Genomic DNA, 23,954 nt, shown 5'->3' on the forward strand with positions numbered 1-23,954 from the left:
ACGCTTCCGTCAACGGCTATTCTAAGCTGAATATGCATTCCCTCGTCAGATCGCAGCCTCTAAGCAGCTTGAGGCCGGGCCAGTACCGGCATGGGAGACTGGCTGGGAATCCCTGGTCCTGTTGACATTCTGTATGTTTTTTTTCCAAGCTTGCCCTTCCGAGTTTATCCTTCTTGAAAAAAACGTCAGAGATGGCACGCTTCCATCATCGGCCATTCTAAGCTGAATATGCTTTCCCTCGTCACATCGCAGCCGCTAAGCAGCTTGATGCCGGGCCAGTACCGGCATGGGAGACTGGCTGGGAATCCCTGGTCCTGTTGACATTTTGTACGTTTTATTTCCAAGCTTGCCCTTCCGAGTTTATCCTTCTTGAAAAGAACGTCAGAGATGGCACGCTTCCGTCAACGGCCATTCTAAGCTGAATATGCATGCCCTTGTCAGATCGCAGCCGCTAAGCAGCTTGAGGCCGGGCCAGTACCGGCATGGGAGACTGGCTGGGAATCCCTGGTCCTGTTGACATTTTGTACGTTTTTTTTCCAAGCTTGCCCTTCCGAGTTTATCCTTCTTGAAAAAAACGTCAGAGATGGCATGCTTCCGTCAACGGCTATTCTAAGCTGAATATGCCTGCCCTCGTCAGATCGCAGCCGCTAAGCAGCATGAGGCCGGGCCAGTACCGGCATGGGAGACTGGCTGGGAATCCCTGGTCCTGTTGACATTTTGTACGTTTTTTTTCCAAGCTTGCCCTTCCGAGTTTATCCTTCTTGAAAAGAACGTCAGAGATGGCACGCTTCCGTCAACGGCCATTCTAAGCTGAATATGCATGCCCTCGTCAGATCGCAGCCGCTAAGCAGCTTGAGGCCGGGCCAGTACCGGCATGGGAGACTGGCTGGGAATCACTGATCGTGTTGACATTTTGTACGTTTTATTTCCAAGCTTGCCCTTCCGAGTTTATCCTTCTTGAAAAGAACGTCAGAGATGGCACACTTCCGTCAATGGCCATTCTAAGCTGAATATGCATGCCCTCGTCAGATCGCAGCTGCTAAGCAGCTTGAGGCCGGGCCAGTACCGGCATGGGAGACTGGCTGGAAATCCCTGGTCCTGTTGACATTTTGTACGTTTTATTTCCAAGCTTGCCCTTCCGAGTTTATCCTTCTTGAAAAGAACGTCAGAGATGGCACACTTCCGTCAATGGCCATTCTAAGCTGAATATGCATGCCCTCGTCAGATCGCAGCTTGAGGCCGGGCCAGTACCGGCATGGGAGACTGGCTGGGAATCCCTGGTCCTGTTGACATTTTGTACGTTTTTTTTCCAAGCTTGCCCTTCCGAGTTTATCCTTCTTGAAAAAAACGTCAGAGATGGCACGCTTCCGTCAACGGCCATTCTAAGCTGAATATTCCTTCCCTCGTCAGATCGCAGCCGCTAAGCAGCTTGAGGCTGGGCCAGTACTGGCATGGGAGACTGGCTGGGAATCCCTGGTCCTGTTGACATTTTGTACGTTTTTTTTCCAAGCTTGCCCTTCCGAGTTTATCCTTCTTGAAAAAAACGTCAGAGATGGCACGCTTCCGTCAACGGCCATTCTAAGCTGAATATGCATGCCCTCGTCAGATCGCAGCCGCTAAGCAGCTTGAGGCCGGGCCAGTACAGGCATGGGAGACTGGCTGGGAATCCTTGGTCCTGTTGACATTTTGTACGTTTTATTTCCAAGCTTGCCCTTCCGAGTTTATCCTTCTTGAAAAGAACGTCAGAGATGGCACGCTTCCGTCAACGGCCATTCTAAGCTGAATATGCATGCCCTCGTCAGATCGCAGCTGCTAAGCAGCTTGAGGCCGGGCCAGTACCAGCATGGGAGACTGGCTGGGAATCCCTGGTCCTGTTGACATTTTGTATGTTTTTTTTCCAAGCTTGCCCTTCCGAGTTTATCCTTCTTGAAAAGAACGTCAGAGCTGGCACGCTTCCGTCAACGGCCATTCTAAGCTGAATATGCATGCCCTCGTCAGATCGCAGCAGCTTGAAGCCGGGCCAGTACCGGCATGGGAGACTGGCTGGGAATCCCTGGTCCTGTTGATATTTTGTACGTTTTATTTCCAAGCTTGCCCTTCCGAGTTTATCCTTCTTGAAAAGAACGTCAGAGATGGCACACTTCCGTCAATGGCCATTCTAAGCTGAATATGCATGCCCTCATCAGATCGCAGCCGCTAAGCAGCCGGAGGCCGGGCCAGTACCGGCATGGGAGACTGGCTGGGAATCCCTGGTCCTGTTGACATTTTGTACGTTTTTTTTCCAAGCTTGCCCTTCCGAGTTTATCCTTCTTGAAAAAAACGTCAGAGATGGCACGCTTACGTCAACGGCCATTCTAAGCTGAATATGCCTGCCCTCGTCAGATCGCAGCCACTAAGCAGCTTGAGGCCGGGCCAGTACAGGCATGGGAGACTGGCTGGGAATCCCTGGTCCTGTTGACATTTTGTACGTTTTTTTTCCAAGCTTGCCCTTCCGAGTTTATCCTTCTTGAAAAGAACGTCAGAGATGGCACGCGTCCGTCAACGGCCATTCTAAGCTGAATATGCATGCCCTCGTCACATCGCAGCCGCTAAGCAGCTTGAGGCCGGGCCAGTACCGGCATAGGAGACTGGCTGGGAATCCCTGGTCCTGTTGACATTTTGTACATTTTTTTTCCAAGCTTGCCCTTCCGAGTTTATCCTTCTTGAAAAGAACGTCAGAGATGGCACACTTCCGTCAACGGCCATTCTAAGCTGAATATGCATGCCCTCGTCAGATCGCAGCCGCTAAGCAGCTTGAGGCCGGGCCAGTACCGGCATGGGAGACTGGCTGGGAATCCCTGGTCCTGTTGACATTTTGTACGTTTTATTTCCAAGCTTGCCCTTCCGAGTTTATCCTTCTTGAAAAGAACGTCAGAGATGGCACGCTTCCGTCAACGGCCATTCTAAGCTGAATATGCATGCCCTCGTCAGATCGCAGCCTCTAAGCAGCTTGAGGCCGGGCCAGTACCGGCATGGGAGACTGGCTGGGAATCCCTGGTCCTGTTGACATTTTGTACGTTTTTTTTCCAAGCTTGCCCTTCCGAGTTTATCCTTCTTGAAAAGAACGTCAGAGATGGCACACTTCCGTCAATGGCCATTCTAAGCTGAATATGCATGCCCTCGTCAGATCGCAGCAGCTTGAGGCCGGGCCAGTACCGGCATGGGAGACTGGCTGGGAATCCTTGGTCCTGTTGACATTTTGTACGTTTTATTTCCAAGCTTGCCCTTCCGAGTTTATCCTTCTTGAAAAGAACGTCAGAGATGGTACGCTTCCGTCAACGGCCATTCTAAGCTGAATATGCATTCCCTCGTCAGATCGCAGCTGCTAAGCAGCTTGAGGCCGGGCCAGTACCGGCATGGGAGACTGGCTGGGAATCCCTGGTCCTGTTGACATTTTGTATGTTTTTTTTCCAAGCTTGCCCTTCCGAGTTTATCCTTCTTGAAAAGAACGTCAGAGATGGCACGCTTCCGTCAACGGCCATTCTAAGCTCAATATGCATGCCCTCGTCAGATCGCAGCAGCTTGAGGCCGGGCCAGTACCGGCATGGGAGACTGGCTGGGAATCCCTGGTCCTGTTGACATTTTGTACGTTTTATTTCCAAGCTTGCCCTTCCGAGTTTATCCTTCTTGAAAAGAACGTCAGAGTTGGCACACTTCCGTCAATGGCCATTCTAAGCTGAATATGCATGCCCTCATCGGATCGCAGCCGCTAAGCAGCCGGAGGCCGGGCCAGTACCGGCATGGGAGACTGGCTGGGAATCCCTGGTCCTGTTGACATTTTGTACGTTTTTTTTCCAAGCTTGCCCTTCCGAGTTTATCCTTCTTGAAAAAAACGTCAGAGATGGCACGCTTCCGTCAACGGCCATTCTAAGCTGAATATGCCTGCCCTCGTCAGATCGCAGCCGCTAAGCAGCTTGAGGCCGGGCCAGTACCGGCATGGGAGACTGGCTGGGAATCCCTGGTCCTGTTGACATTTCGTACGTTTTTTTTCCAAGCTTGCCCTTCCGAGTTTATCCTTCTTGAAAAGAACGTCAGAGATGGCACGCGTCCGTCAACGGCCATTCTAAGCTGAATATGCATGCCCTCGTCACATCGCAGCCGCTAAGCAGCTTGAGGCCGGGCCAGTACCGGCATAGGAGACTGGCTGGGAATCCCTGGTCCTGTTGACATTTTGTACGTTTTATTTCCAAGCTTGCCCTTCCGAGTTTATCCTTCTTGAAAAGAACGTCAGAGATGGCACGCTTCCGTCAACGGCCATTCTAAGCTGAATATGCATGCCCTCGTCAGATCGCAGCCGCTAAGCAGCTTGAGGCCGGGCCAGTACCGGCATGGGAGACTGGCTGGGAATCCCTGGTCCTGTTGACATTTTGTACGTTTTTTTTCCAAGCTTGCCCTTCCGAGTTTATCCTTCTTGAAAAGAACGTCAGAGATGGCACACTTCCGTCAATGGCCATTCTAAGTTGAATATGCATGCCCTCGTCAGATCGCAGCAGCTTGAGGCCGGGCCAGTACCGGCATGGGAGACTGGCTGGGAATCCCTGGTCCTGTTGACATTTTGTACGTTTTATTTCCAAGCTTGCCCTTCCGAGTTTATCCTTCTTGAAAAGAACGTCAGAGATGGCACACTTCCGTCAATGGCCATTCTAAGCTGAATATGCATGCCCTCGTCAGATCGCAGACGCTAAGCAGCCTGAGGCTGGGCCAGTACCGGCATGGGAGACTGGCTGGGAATCCCTGGTCCTGTTGACATTTTGTACGTTTTTTTTCCAAGCTTGCCCTTCCGAGTTTATCCTTCTTGAAAAAAACGTCAGAGATGGCACGCTTCCGTCAACGGCCATTCTAAGCTGAATATGCCTGCCCTCGTCAGATCGCAGCCGCTAAGCAGCTTGAGGCCGGGCCAGTACCGGCATGGGAGACTGGCTGGGAATCCCTGGTCCTGTTGACATTTTGTACGTTTTTTTTCCAAGCTTGCCCTTCCGAGTTTATCCTTCTTGAAAAAAACGTCAGAGATGGCACGCTTCCGTCAACGGCCATTCTAAGCTGAATATGCATGCCCTCGTCAGATCGCAGCCGCTAAGCAGCTTGAGGCCGGGCCAGTACCGGAATGGGAGACTGGCTGGGAATCCCTGGTCCTGTTGACATTTTGTACGTTTTATTTCCAAGCTTGCCCTTCCGAGTTTATCCTTCTTGAAAAGAACGTCAGAGATGGCACGCTTCCGTCAACGGCCATTCTAAGCTGAATATGCATGCCCTCGTCAGATCGCAGCCGCTAAGCAGCTTGAGGCCGGGCCAGTACCGGCATGGGAGACTGGCTGGGAATCCCTGGTCCTGTTGACATTTTGTACGTTTTATTTCCAAGCTTGCCCTTCCGAGTTTATCCTTCTTGAAAAGAACGTCAGAGATGGCACGCTTCCGTCAACGGCCATTCTAAGCTGAATATGCATTCCCTCGTCAGATCGCAGCCGCTAAGCAGCTTGAGGCCAGGCCAGTACCGGCATGGGAGACTGGCTGGGAATCCCTGGTCCTGTTGACATTTTGTATGTTTTTTTTCCAAGCTTGCCCTTCCGAGTTTATCCTTCTTGAAAAGAACGTCAGAGATGGCACGCTTCCGTCAACGGCCATTCTAAGCTGAATATGCATGCCCTCATCAGATCGCAGCAGCTTGAGGCCGGGCCAGTACCGGCATGGGAGACTGGCTGGGAATCCCTGGTCCTGTTGACATTTTGTACGTTTTATTTCCAAGCTTGCCCTTCCGAGTTTATCCTTCTTGAAAAGAACGTCAGAGATGGCACGCTTCCGTCAACGGCCATTCTAAGCTGAATATGCATGCCCTCATCAGATCGCAGCCGCTAAGCAGCTTGAGGCTGGGCCAGTACTGGCATGGGAGACTGGCTGGGAATCCCTGGTCGTGTTGACATTTTGTACGTTTTTTTTCCAAGCTTGTCCTTCCGAGTTTATCCTTCTTGAAAAGAACGTCAGAGATGGCACACTTCCGTCAATGGCCATTCTAAGCTGAATATGCATGCCCTTGTCAGATCGCAGCAGCTTGAGGCCGGGCCAGTACTGGCATGGGAGACTGGCTGGGAATCCCTGGTCCTGTTGACATTTTGTACGTTTTATTTCCAAGCTTGCCCTTCCGAGTTTATCCTTCTTGAAAAGAACGTCAGAGATTGCACACTTCCGTCAATGGCCATTCTAAGCTAAATTTGCATGCCCTCGTCAGATCGCAGCTGCTAAGCAGCCTGAGGCCGGGCCAGTACCGGCATGGGAGACTGGCTGGGAATCCCTGGTCCTGTTGACATTTTGTACGTTTTTTTTCCAAGCTTGCCCTTCCGAGTTTATCCTTCTTGAAAAAAACGTCAGAGATGGCACGCTTCCGTCAACGGCCATTCTAAGCTGAATATGCCTGCCCTCGTCAGATCGCAGCCGCTAAGCAGCTTGAGGCCGGGCCAGTACCAGCATGGGAGACTGGCTGGGAATCCCTGGTCCTGTTGACATTTTGTACGTTTTTTTTCCAAGCTTGCCCTTCCGAGTTTATCCTTCTTGAAAAAAACGTCAGAGATGGCACGCTTCCGTCAACGGCCATTCTAAGCTGAATATGCATGCCCTCGTCAGATCGCAGCCTCTAAGCAGCTTGAGGCCGGGCCAGTACCGGCATGGGAGACTGGCTGGGAATCCCTGGTCCTGTTGACATTTTGTACGTTTTATTTCCAAGCTTGCCCTTCCGAGTTTATCCTTCTTGAAAAGAACGTCAGAGATGGCACGCTTCCGTCAACGGCCATTCTAAGCTGAATATGCATGCCCTCGTCAGATCGCAGCCGCTAAGCAGCTTGAGGCCGGGCCAGTACCGGCATGGGAGACTGGCTGGGAATCCCTGGTCCTGTTGACATTTTGTATGTTTTTTTTCCAAGCTTGCCCTTCCGAGTTTATCCTTCTTGAAAAGAACGTCAGAGATGGCACGCTTCCGTCAACGGCCATTCTAAGCTGAATATGCATGCCCTCGTCAGATCGCAGCAGCTTGAGGCCGGGCCAGTACCGGCATGGGAGACTGGCTGGGAATCCCTGGTCCTGTTGACATTTTGTACGTTTTATTTCCAAGCTTGCCCTTCCGAGTTTATCCTTCTTGAAAAGAACGTCAGAGAGTGCACACTTCCGGCAATGGCCATTCTAAGCTGAATATGCATGCCCTCGTCAGATCGCAGCTGCTAAGCAGCCTGAGGCCGGGCCGGTACCGGCATGGGAGACTGGCTGGGAATCCCTGGTCCTGTTGACATTTTGTACGTTTTTTTTCCAAGCTTGCCCTTCCGAGTTTATCCTTCTTGAAAAAAACATCAGAGATGGCACGCTTCCGTCAACGGCCATTCTAAGCTGAATATGCCTCCCCTCGTCAGATCGCAGCCGCTAAGCAGCTTGAGGCCGGGCCAGTACTGGCATGGGAGACTGGCTGGGAATCCCTGGTCCTGTTGACATTTTGTACGTTTTTTTTCCAAGCTTGCCCTTCCGAGTTTATTCTTCTTGAAAAAAACGTCAGAGATGGCACGCTTCCGTCAACGGCCATTCTAAGCTGAATATGCATGCCCTCGTCAGATCGCAGCCGCTAAGCAGCTTGAGGCCGGGCCAGTACCGGCATGGGAGACTGGCTGGGAATCCCTGGTCCTGTTGACATTTTGTACGTTTTATTTCCAAGCTTGCCCTTCCGAGTTTATCCTTCTTGAAAAGAACGTCAGAGATGGCACGCTTCCGTCAACGGCCATTCTAAGCTGAATATGCATGCCCTCGTCAGATCGCAGCTGCTAAGCAGCTTGAGGCCGGGCCAGTACCGGCATGGGAGACTGGCTGGGAATCCCTGGTCCTGTTGACATTTTGTATGTTTTTTTTCCAAGCTTGCCCTTCCGAGTTTATCCTTCTTGAAAAGAACGTCAGAGATGGCACGCTTCCATCAACGGCCATTCTAAGCTGAATATGCATGCCCTCGTCAAATCGCAGCAGCTTGAGGCCGGGCCAGTACCGGCATGGGAGACTGGCTGGGAATCCCTGGTCCTGTTGACATTTTGTACGTTTTATTTCCAAGCTTGCCCTTCCGAGTTTATCCTTCTTGAAAAGAACGTCAGAGATGGCACACTTCTGTCAATGGCCATTCTAAGCTGAATATGCATGCCCTCATCAGATCGCAGCCGCTAAGCAGCCTGAGGCCGGGCCAGTACCGGCATGGGAGACTGGCTGGGAATCCCTGGTCCTGTTGGCATTTTGTACGTTTTATTTCCAAGCTTGCCCTTCCGAGTTTATCCTTCTTGAAAAGAACGTCAGAGATGGCACGCTTCCGTCAACGGCCATTCTAAGCTGAATATGCATGCCCTCGTCAGATCGCAGCCGCTAAGCAGCTTGAGGCCGGGCCAGTACCGGCATGGGAGACTGGCTGGGAATCCCTGGTCCTGTTGACATTTTGTACGTTTTTTTTCCAAGCTTGCCCTTCCGAGTTTATCCTTCTTGAAAAGAACGTCAGAGATGGCACACTTCCGTCAATGGCCATTCTAAGCTGAATATGCATGCCCTCGTCAGATCGCAGCAGCTTGAGGCCGGGCCAGTACCGGCATGGGAGACTGGCTGGGAATCCCTGGTCCTGTAGACATTTTGTACGTTTTATTTCCAAGCTTGCCCTTCCGAGTTTATCCTTCTTGAAAAGAACGTCAGAGATGGCACACTTCCGTCAATGGCCATTCTAAGCTGAATATGCATGCCCTCGTCAGATCGCAGCCGCTAAGCAGCCTGAGGCCGGGCCAGTACCGGCATGGGAGACTGGCTGGGAATCCCTGGTCCTGTTGACATTTTGTACGTTTTTTTTCCAAGCGTGCCCTTCCGAGTTTATCCTTCTTGAAAAAAACGTCAGAGATGGCACGCTTCCGTCAACGGCCATTCTAACCTGAATATGCCTGCCCTCGTCAGATCGCAGCCGCTAAGCAGCTTGAGGCCGGGCCAGTACCGGCATGGGAGACTGGCTGGGAATCCCTGGTCCTGTTGACATTTTGTACGTTTTTTTTCCAAGCTTGCCCTTCCGAGTTTATCCTTCTTGAAAAAAACGTCAGAGATGGCACGCTTCCGTCAACGGCCATTCTAAGCTGAATATGCATGCCCTCGTCAGATCGCAGCCGCTAAGCAGCTTGAGGCCGGGCCAGTACCGGCATGGGAGACTGGCTGGGAATCCCTGGTCCTGTTGACATTTTGTACGTTTTATTTCCAAGCTTGCCCTTCCGAGTTTATCCTTCTTGAAAAGAACGTCAGAGATGGCACACTTCCGTCAACGGCCATTCTAAGCTGAATATTTATGCCCTCGTCATATCGCAGCCGCTAAGCAGCTTGAGGCCGGGTCAGTACCGGCATGGGAGACTGGCTGGGAATCCCTGGTCCTGTTGACATTTTGTATGTTTTTTTTCCAAGCTTGCCCTTCCGAGTTTATCCTTCTTGAAAAGAACGTCAGAGATGGCACGCTTCCGTCAACGGCCATTCTAAGCTGAATATGCATGCCCTCGTCAGATCGCAGCAGCTTGAGGCCGGGCCAGTACCGGCATGGGAGACTGGCTGGGAATCCCTGGTCCTGTTGACATTTTGTACGTTTTATTTCCAAGCTTGCCCTTCCGAGTTTATCCTTCTTGAAAAGAACGTCAGAGATGGCACGCTTCCGTCAACGGCCATTCTAAGCTGAATATGCATGCCCTCGTCAGATCGCAGCCGCTAAGCAGCTTGAGGCTGGGCCAGTACTGGCATGGGAGACTGGCTGGGAATCCCTGGTCGTGTTGACATTTTGTACGTTTTTTTTCCAAGCTTGCCCTTCCGAGTTTATCCTTCTTGAAAAGAACGTCTGAGATGGCACACTTCCGTCAATGGCCGTTCTAAGCTGAATATGCATGCCCTTGTCAGATCGCAGCAGCTTGAGGCCGAGCCAGTACCGGCATGGGAGACTGGCTGGGAATCCCTGGTCCTGTTGACATTTTGTACGTTTTATTTCCAAGCTTGCCCTTCCGAGTTTATCCTTCTTGAAAAGAACGTCAGAGATTGCACACTTCCGTCAATGGCCATTTTAAGCTGAATATGCATGCCCTCGTCAGATCGCAGCTGCTAAGCAGCCTGAGGCCGGGCCAGTACCGGCATGGGAGACTGGCTGGGAATCCCTGGTCCTGTTGACATTTTGTACGTTTTTTTTCCAAGCTTGCCCTTCCGAGTTTATCCTTCTTGAAAAAAACGTCAGAGATGGCACGCTTCCGTCAACGGCCATTCTAAGCTGAATATGCCTGCCCTCGTCAGATCGCAGCCGCTAAGCAGCTTGAGGCCGGGCCAGTACTGGCATGGGAGACTGGCTGGGAATCCCTGGTCCTGTTGACATTTTGTACGTTTTTTTTCCAAGCTTGCCCTTCCGAGTTTATTCTTCTTGAAAAAAACGTCAGAGATGGCACGCTTCCGTCAACGGCCATTCTAAGCTGAATATGCATGCCCTCGTCAGATCGCAGCCGCTAAGCAGCTTGAGGCCGGGCCAGTACCGGCATGGGAGACTGGCTGGGAATCCCTGGTCCTGTTGACATTTTGTACGTTTTATTTCCAAGCTTGCCCTTCCGAGTTTATCCTTCTTGAAAAGAACGTCAGAGATGGCACACTTCCGTCAACGGCCATTCTAAGCTGAATATGCATGCCCTCGTCAGATCGCAGCCGCTAAGCAGCTTGAGGTTGGGCCAGTACCGGCATGGGAGACTGGCTGGGAATCCATGGTCCTGTTGACATTTTGTATGTTTTTTTTCCAAGCTTGCCCTTCTGAGTTTATCCTTCTTGAAAAGAACGTCAGAGATGGCACGCTTCCGTCAACGGCCATTCTAAGCTGAATATGCATGCCCTCGTCAGATCGCAGCAGCTTGAGGCCGGGCCAGTACCGGCATGGGAGACTGGCTGGGAATCACTGGTCCTGTTGACATTTTGTACGTTTTATTTCCAAGCTTGCCCTTCCGAGTTTATCCTTCTTGAAAAGAACGTCAGAGATGGCACACTTCCGTCAATGGCCATTCTAAGCTGAATATGCATGCCCTCATCAGATCGCAGCCGTTAAGCAGCCTGAGGCCGGGCCAGTACCGGCATGGGAGACTGGCTGGGAATCCCTGGTCCTGTTGACATTTTGTACGTTTTTTTTCCAAGCTTGCCCTTCCGAGTTTATCCTTCTTGAAAAAAACGTCAGAGATGGCACGCTTCCGTCAACGGCCATTCTAAGCTGAATATTCCTGCCCTCGTCAGATCGCAGCCGCTAAGCAGCTTGAGGCCAGGCCAGTACCGGCATGGGAGACTGGCTGGGAATCCCTGGTCCTGTTGACATTTTGTACGTTTTTTTTCCAAGCTTGCCCTTCCGAGTTTATCCTTCTTGAAAAGAACGTCAGAGATGGCACGCGTCCGTCAACGGCCATTCTAAGCTGAATATGCATACCCTCGTCACATCGCAGCCGCTAAGCAGCTTGAGGCTGGGCCAGTACCGGCATGGGAGACTGGCTGGGAATCCCTGGTCCTGTTGACATTTTGTACGTTTTATTTCCAAGCTTGCCCTTCCGAGTTTATCCTTCTTGAAAAGAACGTCAGAGATGGCACGCTTCCGTCAACGGCCATTCTAAGCTGAATATGCATGCCCTCGTCAGATCGCAGCCGCTAAGCAGCTTGAGGCCGGGCCAGTACAGGCATGGGAGACTGGCTGGGAATCCCTGGTCCTGTTGACATTTTGTACGTTATATTTCCAAGCTTGCCCTTCCGAGTTTATCCTTCTTGAAAAGAACGTCAGAGATGGCACGCTTCTGTCAACGGCCATTCTAAGCTGAATATGCATGCCCTCGTCAGATCGCAGCCGCTAAGCAGCTTGAGGCCGGGCCAGTACCGGCATGGGAGACTGGCTGGGAATCCCTGGTCCTGTTGACATTTTGTACGTTTTATTTCCAAGCTTGCCCTTCCGAGTTTATCCTTCTTGAAAAGAACGTCAGAGATGGCACGCTTCCGTCAACGGCCATTCTAACCTGAATATGCATGCCCTCGTCAGATCGCAGCAGCTTGAGGCCGGGCCAGTACCGGCATGGGAGACTGGCTGGGAATCCCTGGTCCTGTTGACATTTTGTACGTTTTATTTCCAAGCTTGCCCTTCCGAGTTTATCCTTCTTGAAAAAAACGTCAGAGATGGCACGCTTCCGTCAACGGCCATTCTAAGCTGAATATGCATTCCCTCGTCAGATCGCAGCCTCTAAGCAGCTTGAGGCCGGGCCAGTACCGGCATGGGAGACTGGCTGGGAATCCCTGGTCCTGTTGACACTCTGTATGTTTTTTTTCCAAGCTTGCCCTTCCGAGTTTATCCTTCTTGAAAAAAACGTCAGAGATGGCACGCTTTCATCATCGGCCATTCTAAGCTGAATATGCATTCCCTCGTCACATCGCAGCCGCTAAGCATTTTGAGGCCGGGCCAGTACCGGCATGGGAGACTGGCTGGGAATCCCTGGTCCTGTTGACATTTTGTACGTTTTTTTTCCAAGCTTGCCCTTCCGAGTTTATCCTTCTTGAAAAGAACGTCAGAGATGGCACGCTTCCGTCCACGGCCATTCTAAGCTGAATATGCATGCCCTTGTCAGATCGCAGCCGCTAAGCAGCTTGAGGCCGGGCCAGTACCGGCATGGGAGACTGGCTGGGAATCCCTGGTCCTGTTGATATTTTGTACGTTTTTTTTCCAAGCTTGCCCTTCCGAGTTTATCCTTCTTGAAAAAAACGTCAGAGATGGCACACTTCCATCAACGGCCATTCTAAGCTGAATATGCCTGCCCTCGTCAGATCGCAGCCGCTAAGCAGCTTGAGGCCGGGCCAGTACCGGCATGGGAGACTGGCTGGGAATCCCTGGTCCTGTTGACATTTTGTACGTTTTTTTTCCAAGCTTGCCCTTCCGAGTTTATCCTTCTTGAAAAGAACGTCAGAGATGGCAAGCTTCTGTCAACGGCCATTCTAAGCTGAATATGCATTCCCTCGTCAGATCGCAGCCGCTAAGCAGCTTGAGGCCGGGCCAGTACCGGCATGGGAGACTGGCTGGGAATCCCTGGTCATGTTGACATTTTGTATGTTTTATTTCCAAGCTTGCCCTTCCGAGTTTATCCTTCTTGAAAAGAACGTCAGAGATGGCACGCTTCCGTCAACGGCCATTCTAAGCTGAATATGCATGCCCTCGTCAGATCGCAGCCGCTAAGCAGCTTGAGGCCGGGCCAGTACCGGCATGGGAGACTGGCTGGGAATCACTGATCGTGTTGACATTTTGTACGTTTTATTTCCAAGCTTGCCCTTCCGAGTTTATCCTTCTTGAAAAGAACGTCAGAGATGGCACACTTCCGTCAATGGCCATTCTAAGCTGAATATGCATGCCCTTGTCAGATGGCAGCAGCTTGAGGCCGGGCCAGTACCGGCATGGGAGACTGGCTGGGAATCCCTGGTCCTGTTGACATTTTGTACGTTTTATTTCCAAGCTTGCCCTTCCGAGTTTATCCTTCTTGAAAAGAACGTCAGAGATGGCACACTTCCGTCAATGGCCATTCTAAGCTGAATATGCATGCCCTCGTCAGATCGCAGCTGCTAAGCAGCCTGAGGCCGGGCCAGTACAGGCATGGGAGACTGGCTGGGAATCCCTGGTCCTGTTGACATTTTGTACGTTTTTTTTCCAAGCTTGCCATTCCGAGTTTATCCTTCTTGAAAAAAACGTCAGAGATGGCACGCTTCCGTCAACGGCCATTCTAAGCTGAATATGCCTGCCCTCGTCACATCGCAGCCGCTAAGCAGCTTGAGGCCGGGCCAGTACTGGCATGGGAGACTGGCTGGGAATCCCTGGTCCTGTTGACATTTTGTACGTTTTTTTTCCAAGCTTGCCCTTCCGAGTTTATCCTTCTTGAAAAAAACGTCAGAGATGGCACACTTCCGTCAACGGCCATTCTAAGCTGAATATGCATGCCCTCGTCAGATCGCAGCCGCTAAGCAGCTTGAGGCCGGGCCAGTACCGGCATGGGAGACTGGCTGGGAATCCCTGGTCCTGTTGACATTTTGTACGTTTTATTTCCAAGCTTGCCCTTCCGAGTTTATCCTTCTTGAAAAGAACGTCAGAGATGGCAAGCTTCCGTCAACGGCCATTCTAAGCTGAATATGCATGCCCTCGTCAGATCGCAGCTGCTAAGCAGCTTGAGGCCGGGCCAGTACCGGCATGGGAGACTGGCTGGGAATCCCTGGTCCTGTTGACACTCTGTATGTTTTTTTTCCAAGCTTGCCCTTCCGAGTTTATCCTTCTTGAAAAAAACGTCAGAGATGGCACGCTTTCATCATCGGCCATTCTAAGCTGAATATGCATTCCCTCGTCACATCGCAGCCGCTAAGCATTTTGAGGCCGGGCCAGTACCGGCATGGGAGACTGGCTGGGAATCCCTGGTCCTGTTGACATTTTGTACGTTTTTTTTCCAAGCTTGCCCTTCCGAGTTTATCCTTCTTGAAAAGAACGTCAGAGATGGCACGCTTCCGTCCACGGCCATTCTAAGCTGAATATGCATGCCCTTGTCAGATCGCAGCCGCTAAGCAGCTTGAGGCCGGGCCAGTACCGGCATGGGAGACTGGCTGGGAATCCCTGGTCCTGTTGACATTTTGTACGTTTTTTTTCCAAGCTTGCCCTTCCGAGTTTATCCTTCTTGAAAAAAACGTCAGAGATGGCACACTTCCATCAACGGCCATTCTAAGCTGAATATGCCTGCCCTCGTCAGATCGCAGCCGCTAAGCAGCTTGAGGCCGGGCCAGTACCGGCATGGGAGACTGGCTGGGAATCCCTGGTCCTGTTGACATTTTGTACGTTTTTTTTCCAAGCTTGCCCTTCCGAGTTTATCCTTCTTGAAAAGAACGTCAGAGATGGCAAGCTTCTGTCAACGGCCATTCTAAGCTGAATATGCATTCCCTCGTCAGATCGCAGCCGCTAAGCAGCTTGAGGCCGGGCCAGTACCGGCATGGGAGACTGGCTGGGAATCCCTGGTCATGTTGACATTTTGTACGTTTTATTTCCAAGCTTGCCCTTCCGAGTTTATCCTTCTTGAAAAGAACGTCAGAGATGGCACGCTTCCGTCAACGGCCATTCTAAGCTGAATATGCATGCCCTCGTCAGATCGCAGCCGCTAAGCAGCTTGAGGCCGGGCCAGTACCGGCATGGGAGACTGGCTGGGAATCACTGATCGTGTTGACATTTTGTACGTTTTATTTCCAAGCTTGCCCTTCCGAGTTTATCCTTCTTGAAAAGAACGTCAGAGATGGCACACTTCCGTCAATGGCCATTCTAAGCTGAATATGCATGCCCTTGTCAGATGGCAGCAGCTTGAGGCCGGGCCAGTACCGGCATGGGAGACTGGCTGGGAATCCCTGGTCCTGTTGACATTTTGTACGTTTTATTTCCAAGCTTGCCCTTCCGAGTTTATCCTTCTTGAAAAGAACGTCAGAGATGGCACACTTCCGTCAATGGCCATTCTAAGCTGAATATGCATGCCCTCGTCAGATCGCAGCTGCTAAGCAGCCTGAGGCCGGGCCAGTACAGGCATGGGAGACTGGCTGGGAATCCCTGGTCCTGTTGACATTTTGTACGTTTTTTTTCCAAGCTTGCCATTCCGAGTTTATCCTTCTTGAAAAAAACGTCAGAGATGGCACGCTTCCGTCAACGGCCATTCTAAGCTGAATATGCCTGCCCTCGTCACATCGCAGCCGCTAAGCAGCTTGAGGCCGGGCCAGTACTGGCATGGGAGACTGGCTGGGAATCCCTGGTCCTGTTGACATTTTGTACGTTTTTTTTCCAAGCTTGCCCTTCCGAGTTTATCCTTCTTGAAAAAAACGTCAGAGATGGCACACTTCCGTCAACGGCCATTCTAAGCTGAATATGCATGCCCTCGTCAGATCGCAGCCGCTAAGCAGCTTGAGGCCGGGCCAGTACCGGCATGGGAGACTGGCTGGGAATCCCTGGTCCTGTTGACATTTTGTACGTTTTATTTCCAAGCTTGCCCTTCCGAGTTTATCCTTCTTGAAAAGAACGTCAGAGATGGCAAGCTTCCGTCAACGGCCATTCTAAGCTGAATATGCATGCCCTCGTCAGATCGCAGCTGCTAAGCAGCTTGAGGCCGGGCCAGTACCGGCATGGGAGACTGGCTGGGAATCCCTGGTCCTGTTGACATTTTGCATGTTTTTTTTCCAAGCTTGCCCTTCCGAGTTTATCCTTCTTGAAAAGAACGTCAGAGATGGCACGCTTCCGTCAACGGCCATTCTAAGCTGAATATGCATGCCCTCGTCAGATCGCAGCAGCTTGAGGCCGGGCCAGTACCGGCATGGGAGACTGGCTGGGAATCCCTGGTCCTGTTGACATTTTGTACGTTTTATTTCCAAGCTTGCCCTTCCGAGTTTATCCTTCTTGAAAAGAACGTCAGAGATGGCCCACTTCCGTCAATGGCCATTCTAAGCTGAATATGCATGCCCTCATCAGATCGCAGCCGCTAAGCAACCGGAGGCCGGGCCAGTACCGGCATGGGAGACTGGCTTTGAATCCCTGGTCCTGTTGACATTTTGTACGTTTTTTTTCCAAGCTTGCCCTTCCGAGTTTATCCTTCTTGAAAAAAACGTCAGAGATGGCACACTTCCGTCAACCGCCATTCTAAGCTGAATATGCCTGCACTCGTCAGATCGCAGCCGCTAAGCAGCTTGAGGCCGGGCCAGTACCGGCATGGGAGACTGGCTGGGAATCCCTGGTCCTGTTGACATTTTGTACGTTTTTTTTCCAAGCTTGCCCTTCCGAGTTTATCCTTCTTGAAAAGAACGTCAGAGATGGCACGCGTCCGTCAACGGCCATTCTAAGCTCAATATGCATGCCCTCGTCACATCGCAGCCGCTAAGCAGCTTGAGGCCGGGCCAGTACCGGCATAGGAGACTGGCTGGGAATCCCTGGTCCTGTTGACATTTTGTACATTTTTTTTCCAAGCTTGCCCTTCCGAGTTTATCCTTCTTGAAAAGAACGTCAGAGATGGCACACTTCCGTCAACGGCCATTCTAAGCTGAATATGCATGCCCTCGTCAGATCGCAGCCGCTAAGCAGCTTGAGGCCGGGCCAGTACCGGCATGGGAGACTGGCTGGGAATCCCTGGTCCTGTTGACATTTTGTACGTTTTATTTCCAAGCTTGCCCTTCCGAGTTTATCCTTCTTGAAAAGAACGTCAGAGATGGCACGCTTCCGTCAACGGCCATTCTAAGCTGAATATGCATACCCTCGTCAGATCGCAGCCGCTAAGCAGCTTGAGGCCGGGCCAGTACCGGCATGGGAGACTGGCTGGGAATCCCTGCTCCTGTTGACATTTTGTACGTTTTTTTTCCAAGCTTGCCCTTCCGAGTTTATCCTTCTTGAAAAGAACGTCAGAGATGGCACACTTCCGTCAATGGCCATTCTAAGCTGAATATGCATGCCCTCGTCAGATCGCAGCAGCTTGAGGCCGGGCCAGTACCGGCATGGGAGACTGGCTGGGAATCCCTGGTCCTGTTGACATTTTGTACGTTTTATTTCCAAGCTTGCCCTTCCGAGTTTATCCTTCTTGAAAAGAACGTCAGAGATGGCACACTTCCGTCAATGGACATTCTAAGCTGAATATGCATGCCCTCGTCAGATCGCAGCCGCTAAGCAGCCTGAGGCCGGGCCAGTACCGGCATGGGAGACTGGCTGGGAATCCCTGGTCCTGTTGACATTTTGTACGTTTTTTTTCCAAGCTTGCCCTTCCGAGTTTATGCTTCTTGAAAAAAACGTCAGAGATGGCACGCTTCCGTCAACGGCCATTCTAAGCTGAATATGCCTGCCCTCGTCAGATCGCAGCCGCTAAGCAGCTTGAGGCCGTGCCAGTACAGGCATGGGAGACTGGCTGGGAATCCCTGGTCGTGTTGACATTTTGTACGTTTTTTTTCCAAGATTGCCCTTCCGAGTTTATCCTTCTTGAAAAGAACGTCAGAGATGGCACACTTCCGTCAATGGCCATTCTAAGCTGAATATGCATGCCCTTGTCAGATCGCAGCAGCTTGAGGCCGGGCCAGTACCGGCATGGGAGACTGGCTGGGAATCCCTGGTCCTGTTGACATTTTGTACGTTTTATTTCCAAGCTTGCCCTTCCGAGTTTATCCTTCTTGAAAAGAACGTCAGAGATTGCACACTTCCGTCAATGGCCATTCTAAGCTGAATATGCATGCCCTCGTCAGATCGCAGCTGCTAAGCAGCCTGAGGCCGGGCCAGTACCGGCATGGGAGACTGGCTGGGAATCCCTGGTCCTGTTGACATTTTGTACGTTTTTTTTCCAAGCTTGCCCTTCCGAGTTTATCCTTCTTGAAAAAAACGTCAGAGATGGCACGCTTCCGTCAACGGCCATTCTAAGCTGAATATGCCTGCCCTCGTCAGATCGCAGCCGCTAAGCAGCTTGAGGCCGGGCCAGTACTGGCATGGGAGACTGGTTGGGAATCCCTGGTCCTGTTGACATTTTGTACGTTTTTTTTCCAAGCTTGCCCTTCCGAGTTTATTCTTCTTGAAAAAAACGTCAGAGATGGCACGCTTCCGTCAACGGCCATTCTAAGCTGAATATGCATGCCCTCGTCAGATCGCAGCCGCTAAGCAGCTTGAGGCCGGGCCAGTACCGGCATGGGAGACTGGCTGGGAATCCCTGGTCCTGTTGACATTTTGTACGTTTTATTTCCAAGCTTGCCCTTCCGAGTTTATCCTTCTTGAAAAGAACGTCAGAGATGGCACGCTTCCGTCAACGGCCATTCTAAGCTGAATATGCATGCCCTCGTCAGATCGCAGCCGCTAAGCAGCTTGAGGCCGGGCCAGTACCGGCATGGGAGACTGGCTGGGAATCCCTGGTCCTGTTGACATTTTGTATGTTTTTTTTCCAAGCTTAACCTTCCGAGTTTATCCTTCTTGAAAAGAACATCAGAGATGGCACGCTTCCGTCAACGGCCATTCTAAGCTGAATATGCATGCCCTCGTCAGATCGCAGCCGCTAAGCAGCTTGAGGCCGGGCCAGTACTGGCATGGGAGACTGGCTGGGAATCCCTGGTCCTGTTGACATTTTGTACGTTTTTTTTCCAAGCTTGCCCTTCCGAGTTTATCCTTCTTGAAAAAAACGTCAGAGATGGCACACTTCCGTCAACGGCCATTCTAAGCTGAATATGCATGCCCTCGTCAGATCGCAGCCGCTAAGCAGCTTGAGGCCGGGCCAGTACCGGCATGGGAGACTGGCTGGGAATCCCTGGTCCTGTTGACATTTTGTACGTTTTATTTCCAAGCTTGCCCTTCCGAGTTTATCCTTCTTGAAAAGAACGTCAGAGATGGCACGCTTCCGTCAACGGCCATTCTAAGCTGAATATGCATGCCCTCGTCAGATCGCAGCTGCTAAGCAGCTTGAGGCCGGGCCAGTACCGGCATGGGAGACTGGCTGGGAATCCCTGGTCCTGTTGATATTTTGCATGTTTTTTTTCCAAGCTTGCCCTTCCGAGTTTATCCTTCTTGAAAAGAACGTCAGAGATGGCACGCTTCCGTCAACGGCCATTCTAAGCTGAATATGCATGCCCTCGTCAGATCGCAGCAGCTTGAGGCCGGGCCAGTACCGGCATGGGAGACTGGCTGGGAATCCCTGGTCCTGTTGACATTTTGTACGTTTTATTTCCAAGCTTGCCCTTCCGAGTTTATCCTTCTTGAAAAGAACGTCAGAGATGGCACACTTCCGTCAATGGCCATTCTAAGCTGAATATGCATGCCCTCATCAGATCGCAGCCGCTAAGCAACCGGAGGCCGGGCCAGTACCGGCATGGGAGACTGGCTTTGAATCCCTGGTCCTGTTGACATTTTGTACGTTTTTTTTCCAAGCTTGCCCTTCCGAGTTTATCCTTCTTGAAAAAAACGTCAGAGATGGCACACTTCCGTCAACCGCCATTCTAAGCTGATTATGCCTGCACTCGTCAGATCGCAGCCGCTAAGCAGCTTGAGGCCGGGCCAGTACCGGCATGGGAGACTGGCTGGGAATCCCTGGTCCTGTTGACATTTTGTACGTTTTTTTTCCAAGCTTGCCCTTCCGAGTTTATCCTTCTTGAAAAGAACGTCAGAGATGGCACGCGTCCGTCAACGGCCATTCTAAGCTCAATATGCATGCCCTCGTCACATCGCAGCCGCTAAGCAGCTTGAGGCCGGGCCAGTACCGGCATAGGAGACTGGCTGGGAATCCCTGGTCCTGTTGACATTTTGTACATTTTTTTTCCAAGCTTGCCCTTCCGAGTTTATCCTTCTTGAAAAGAACGTCAGAGATGGCACACTTCCGTCAACGGCCATTCTAAGCTGAATATGCATGCCCTCGTCAGATCGCAGCCGCTAAGCAGCTTGAGGCCGGGCCAGTACCGGCATGGGAGACTGGCTGGGAATCCCTGGTCCTGTTGACATTTTGTACGTTTTATTTCCAAGCTTGCCCTTCCGAGTTTATCCTTCTTGAAAAGAACGTCAGAGATGGCACGCTTCCGTCAACGGCCATTCTAAGCTGAATATGCATGCCCTCGTCAGATCGCAGCCGCTAAGCAGCTTGAGGCCGGGCCAGTACCGGCATGGGAGACTGGCTGGGAATCCCTGCTCCTGTTGACATTTTGTACGTTTTTTTTCCAAGCTTGCCCTTCCGAGTTTATCCTTCTTGAAAAGAACGTCAGAGATGGCACACTTCCGTCAATGGCCATTCTAAGCTGAATATGCATGCCCTCGTCAGATCGCAGCAGCTTGAGGCCGGGCCAGTACCGGCATGGGAGACTGGCTGGGAATCCCTGGTCCTGTTGACATTTTGTACGTTTTATTTCCAAGCTTGCCCTTCCGAGTTTATCCTTCTTGAAAAGAACGTCAGAGATGGCACACTTCCGTCAATGGCCATTCTAAGCTGAATATGCATGCCCTCGTCAGATCGCAGCCGCTAAGCAGCCTGAGGCCGGGCCAGTACCGGCATGGGAGACTGGCTGGGAATCCCTGGTCCTGTTGACATTTTGTACGTTTTTTTTCCAAGCTTGCCCTTCCGAGTTTATGCTTCTTGAAAAAAACGTCAGAGATGGCACGCTTCCGTCAACGGCCATTCTAAGCTGAATATGCCTGCCCTCGTCAGATCGCAGCCGCTAAGCAGCTTGAGGCCGTGCCAGTACAGGCATGGGAGACTGGCTGGGAATCCCTGGTCGTGTTGACATTTTGTACGTTTTTTTTCCAAGATTGCCCTTCCGAGTTTATCCTTCTTGAAAAGAACGTCAGAGATGGCACACTTCCGTCAATGGCCATTCTAAGCTGAATATGCATGCCCTTGTCAGATCGCAGCAGCTTGAGGCCGGGCCAGTACCGGCATGGGAGACTGGCTGGGAATCCCTGGTCCTGTTGACATTTTGTACGTTTTATTTCCAAGCTTGCCCTTCCGAGTTTATCCTTCTTGAAAAGAACGTCAGAGATTGCACACTTCCGTCAATGGCCATTCTAAGCTGAATATGCATGCCCTCGTCAGATCGCAGCTGCTAAGCAGCCTGAGGCCGGGCCAGTACCGGCATGGGAGACTGGCTGGGAATCCCTGGTCCTGTTGACATTTTGTACGTTTTTTTTCCAAGCTTGCCCTTCCGAGTTTATCCTTCTTGAAAAAAACGTCAGAGATGGCACGCTTCCGTGAACGGCCATTCTAAGCTGAATATGCCTGCCCTCGTCAGATCGCAGCCGCTAAGCAGCTTGAGGCCGGGCCAGTACTGGCATGGGAGACTGGTTGGGAATCCCTGGTCCTGTTGACATTTTGTACGTTTTTTTTCCAAGCTTGCCCTTCCGAGTTTATCCTTCTTGAAAAAAACGTCAGAGATGGCACGCTTCCGTCAACGGCCATTCTAAGCTGAATATGCATGCCCTCGTCAGATCGCAGCCGCTAAGCAGCTTGAGGCCGGGCCAGTACCGGCATGGGAGACTGGCTGGGAATCCCTGGTCCTGTTGACATTTTGTATGTTTTTTTTCCAAGCTTAACCTTCCGAGTTTATCCTTCTTGAAAAGAACATCAGAGATGGCACGCTTCCGTCAACGGCCATTCTAAGCTGAATATGCATGCCCTCGTCAGATCGCAGCAGCTTGAGGCCGGGCCAGTACCGGCATGGGAGACTGGCTGGGAATCCCTGGTCCTGTTGACATTTTGTACGTTTTATTTCCAAGCTTGCCCTTCCGAGTTTATCCTTCTTGAAAAGAACGTCAGAGATGGCACACTTCCGTCAATGGCCATTCTAAGCTGAATATGCATGCCCTCATCAGATCGCAGCCGCTAAGCAGCCTGAGGCCGGGCCAGTACCGGCATGGGAGACTGGCTGGGAATCCCTGGTCCTGTTGACATTTTGTACGTTTTTTTTCCAAGCTTGCCCTTCCGAGTTTATCCTTCTTGAAAAAAACGTCAGAGATGGCACACTTCCGTCAACGGCCATTCTAAGCTGAATATGCCTGCCCTCGTCAGATCGCAGCCGCTAAGCAGCTTGAGGCCGGGCCAGTACCGGCATGGGAGACTGGCTGGGAATCCATGGTCCTGTTGACATTTTGTACGTTTTTTTTCCAAGCTTGCCCTTCCGAGTTTATCCTTCTTGAAAAGAACGTCAGAGATGGCACGCGTCCGTCAACGGCCATTCTAAGCTGAATATGCATACCCTCGTCACATCGCAGCCGCTAAGTAGCTTGAGGCTGGGCCAGTACCGGCATGGGAGACTGGCTGGGAATCCCTGGTCCTGTTGACATTTTGTACGTTTTATTTCCAAGCTTGCCCTTCCGAGTTTATCCTTCTTGAAAAGAACGTCAGAGATGGCACGCTTCCGTCAACGGCCATTCTAAGCTGAATATGCATGCCCTCGTCAGATCGCAGCCGCTAAGCAGCTTGAGGCCGGGCCAGTAACGGCATGGGAGACTGGCTGGGAATCCCTGGTCCTGTTGACATTTTGTATGTTTTTTTTCCAAGCTTGCCCTTCCGAGTTTATCCTTCTTGAAAAGAACGTCAGAGATGGCACGCTTCCGTCAACAGCCATTCTAAGCTGAATATGCATGCCCTCGTCAGATCGCAGCAGCTTGAGGCCGGGCCTGTACCGGCATGGGAGACTGGCTGGGAATCCCTGGTCCTGTTGACATTTTGTACGTTTTATTTCCAAGCTTGCCCTTCCGAGTTTATCCTTCTTGAAAAGAACGTCAGAGATGGCACGCTTCCGTCAACGGCCATTCTAAGCTGAATATGCATGCCCTCGTCAGATCGCAGCCGCTAAGCAGCTTGAGGCTAGGCCAGTACTGGCATGGGAGACTGGCTGGGAATCCCTGGTCGTGTTGACATTTTGTACGTTTTTTTTCCAAGCTTGCCCTTCCGAGTTTATCCTTCTTGAAAAGAACGTCAGAGATGGCACACTTCCGTCAATGGCCATTCTAAGCTGAATATGCATGCCCTTGTCAGATCGCAGCAGCTTGAGGCCGGGCCAGTACCGGCATGGGAGACTGGCTGGGAATCCCTGGTCCTGTTGACATTTTGTACGTTTTATTTCCAAGCTTGCCCTTCCGAGTTTATCCTTCTTGAAAAGAACGTCAGAGATTGCACACTTCCGTCAATGGCCATTCTAAGCTAAATATGCATGCCCTCGTCAGATCGCAGCTGCTAAGCAGCCTGAGGCCGGGCCAGTACCGGCATGGGAGACTGGCTGGGAATCCCTGGTCCTGTTGACATTTTGTACGTTTTTTTTCCAAGCTTGCCCTTCCGAGTTTATCCTTCTTGAAAAAAACGTCAGAGATGGCACGCTTCCGTCAACGGCCATTCTAAGCTGAATATACCTGCCCTCGTCAG

The 23,954-nt window shown here is 51.4% G+C and overlaps 36 pseudogenes; all 36 read left to right on the plus strand.

Annotated features, from left to right (window-relative positions):
• Positions 1 to 1,761: 1,761 nt before the first annotated feature.
• LOC141055461 (5S ribosomal RNA) lies at positions 1,762 to 1,880 on the plus strand (annotated as a pseudogene).
• A 461-nt stretch (positions 1,881 to 2,341) lies between these two features.
• LOC141059069 (5S ribosomal RNA) lies at positions 2,342 to 2,460 on the plus strand (annotated as a pseudogene).
• Positions 2,461 to 2,733: 273 nt separating this feature from the next.
• Positions 2,734 to 2,852, plus strand: LOC141054858 (5S ribosomal RNA; annotated as a pseudogene).
• Positions 2,853 to 3,893: 1,041 nt separating this feature from the next.
• On the plus strand, positions 3,894 to 4,012 carry LOC141058230 (5S ribosomal RNA; annotated as a pseudogene).
• A 273-nt stretch (positions 4,013 to 4,285) lies between these two features.
• LOC141054862 (5S ribosomal RNA) lies at positions 4,286 to 4,404 on the plus strand (annotated as a pseudogene).
• A 461-nt stretch (positions 4,405 to 4,865) lies between these two features.
• On the plus strand, positions 4,866 to 4,984 carry LOC141058234 (5S ribosomal RNA; annotated as a pseudogene).
• Positions 4,985 to 5,061: 77 nt separating this feature from the next.
• LOC141059163 (5S ribosomal RNA) lies at positions 5,062 to 5,180 on the plus strand (annotated as a pseudogene).
• Positions 5,181 to 5,257: 77 nt separating this feature from the next.
• LOC141054867 (5S ribosomal RNA) lies at positions 5,258 to 5,376 on the plus strand (annotated as a pseudogene).
• A 1,041-nt stretch (positions 5,377 to 6,417) lies between these two features.
• LOC141056809 (5S ribosomal RNA) lies at positions 6,418 to 6,536 on the plus strand (annotated as a pseudogene).
• A 273-nt stretch (positions 6,537 to 6,809) lies between these two features.
• Positions 6,810 to 6,928, plus strand: LOC141054872 (5S ribosomal RNA; annotated as a pseudogene).
• Positions 6,929 to 7,585: 657 nt separating this feature from the next.
• On the plus strand, positions 7,586 to 7,704 carry LOC141054878 (5S ribosomal RNA; annotated as a pseudogene).
• Positions 7,705 to 7,781: 77 nt separating this feature from the next.
• On the plus strand, positions 7,782 to 7,900 carry LOC141056556 (5S ribosomal RNA; annotated as a pseudogene).
• Positions 7,901 to 8,361: 461 nt separating this feature from the next.
• LOC141054884 (5S ribosomal RNA) lies at positions 8,362 to 8,480 on the plus strand (annotated as a pseudogene).
• A 461-nt stretch (positions 8,481 to 8,941) lies between these two features.
• On the plus strand, positions 8,942 to 9,060 carry LOC141051862 (5S ribosomal RNA; annotated as a pseudogene).
• A 77-nt stretch (positions 9,061 to 9,137) lies between these two features.
• Positions 9,138 to 9,256, plus strand: LOC141054889 (5S ribosomal RNA; annotated as a pseudogene).
• A 1,041-nt stretch (positions 9,257 to 10,297) lies between these two features.
• LOC141055982 (5S ribosomal RNA) lies at positions 10,298 to 10,416 on the plus strand (annotated as a pseudogene).
• A 77-nt stretch (positions 10,417 to 10,493) lies between these two features.
• On the plus strand, positions 10,494 to 10,612 carry LOC141054893 (5S ribosomal RNA; annotated as a pseudogene).
• Positions 10,613 to 11,269: 657 nt separating this feature from the next.
• LOC141058024 (5S ribosomal RNA) lies at positions 11,270 to 11,388 on the plus strand (annotated as a pseudogene).
• A 469-nt stretch (positions 11,389 to 11,857) lies between these two features.
• LOC141054898 (5S ribosomal RNA) lies at positions 11,858 to 11,976 on the plus strand (annotated as a pseudogene).
• Positions 11,977 to 12,829: 853 nt separating this feature from the next.
• LOC141058988 (5S ribosomal RNA) lies at positions 12,830 to 12,948 on the plus strand (annotated as a pseudogene).
• Positions 12,949 to 13,997: 1,049 nt separating this feature from the next.
• LOC141054907 (5S ribosomal RNA) lies at positions 13,998 to 14,116 on the plus strand (annotated as a pseudogene).
• Positions 14,117 to 14,193: 77 nt separating this feature from the next.
• Positions 14,194 to 14,312, plus strand: LOC141056567 (5S ribosomal RNA; annotated as a pseudogene).
• Positions 14,313 to 14,781: 469 nt separating this feature from the next.
• LOC141058995 (5S ribosomal RNA) lies at positions 14,782 to 14,900 on the plus strand (annotated as a pseudogene).
• A 1,049-nt stretch (positions 14,901 to 15,949) lies between these two features.
• LOC141054912 (5S ribosomal RNA) lies at positions 15,950 to 16,068 on the plus strand (annotated as a pseudogene).
• Positions 16,069 to 16,145: 77 nt separating this feature from the next.
• Positions 16,146 to 16,264, plus strand: LOC141056578 (5S ribosomal RNA; annotated as a pseudogene).
• A 461-nt stretch (positions 16,265 to 16,725) lies between these two features.
• LOC141051854 (5S ribosomal RNA) lies at positions 16,726 to 16,844 on the plus strand (annotated as a pseudogene).
• Positions 16,845 to 17,117: 273 nt separating this feature from the next.
• On the plus strand, positions 17,118 to 17,236 carry LOC141054921 (5S ribosomal RNA; annotated as a pseudogene).
• Positions 17,237 to 18,473: 1,237 nt separating this feature from the next.
• On the plus strand, positions 18,474 to 18,592 carry LOC141058352 (5S ribosomal RNA; annotated as a pseudogene).
• A 77-nt stretch (positions 18,593 to 18,669) lies between these two features.
• On the plus strand, positions 18,670 to 18,788 carry LOC141054927 (5S ribosomal RNA; annotated as a pseudogene).
• Positions 18,789 to 18,865: 77 nt separating this feature from the next.
• On the plus strand, positions 18,866 to 18,984 carry LOC141054934 (5S ribosomal RNA; annotated as a pseudogene).
• Positions 18,985 to 19,061: 77 nt separating this feature from the next.
• Positions 19,062 to 19,180, plus strand: LOC141059287 (5S ribosomal RNA; annotated as a pseudogene).
• Positions 19,181 to 19,257: 77 nt separating this feature from the next.
• On the plus strand, positions 19,258 to 19,376 carry LOC141054938 (5S ribosomal RNA; annotated as a pseudogene).
• Positions 19,377 to 20,425: 1,049 nt separating this feature from the next.
• Positions 20,426 to 20,544, plus strand: LOC141054942 (5S ribosomal RNA; annotated as a pseudogene).
• A 1,237-nt stretch (positions 20,545 to 21,781) lies between these two features.
• LOC141051922 (5S ribosomal RNA) lies at positions 21,782 to 21,900 on the plus strand (annotated as a pseudogene).
• A 77-nt stretch (positions 21,901 to 21,977) lies between these two features.
• On the plus strand, positions 21,978 to 22,096 carry LOC141054945 (5S ribosomal RNA; annotated as a pseudogene).
• A 461-nt stretch (positions 22,097 to 22,557) lies between these two features.
• LOC141056645 (5S ribosomal RNA) lies at positions 22,558 to 22,676 on the plus strand (annotated as a pseudogene).
• The last annotated feature ends 1,278 nt before the right edge of the window (positions 22,677 to 23,954 follow it).

This window comes from Dendrobates tinctorius, unplaced genomic scaffold (genome assembly GCF_039654945.1).
Source record: "Dendrobates tinctorius isolate UK_male_01 unplaced genomic scaffold, ASM3965494v1 ptg000011l, whole genome shotgun sequence".
In the NCBI taxonomy this organism is placed as follows: Eukaryota; Metazoa; Chordata; class Amphibia; order Anura; family Dendrobatidae; genus Dendrobates; species Dendrobates tinctorius.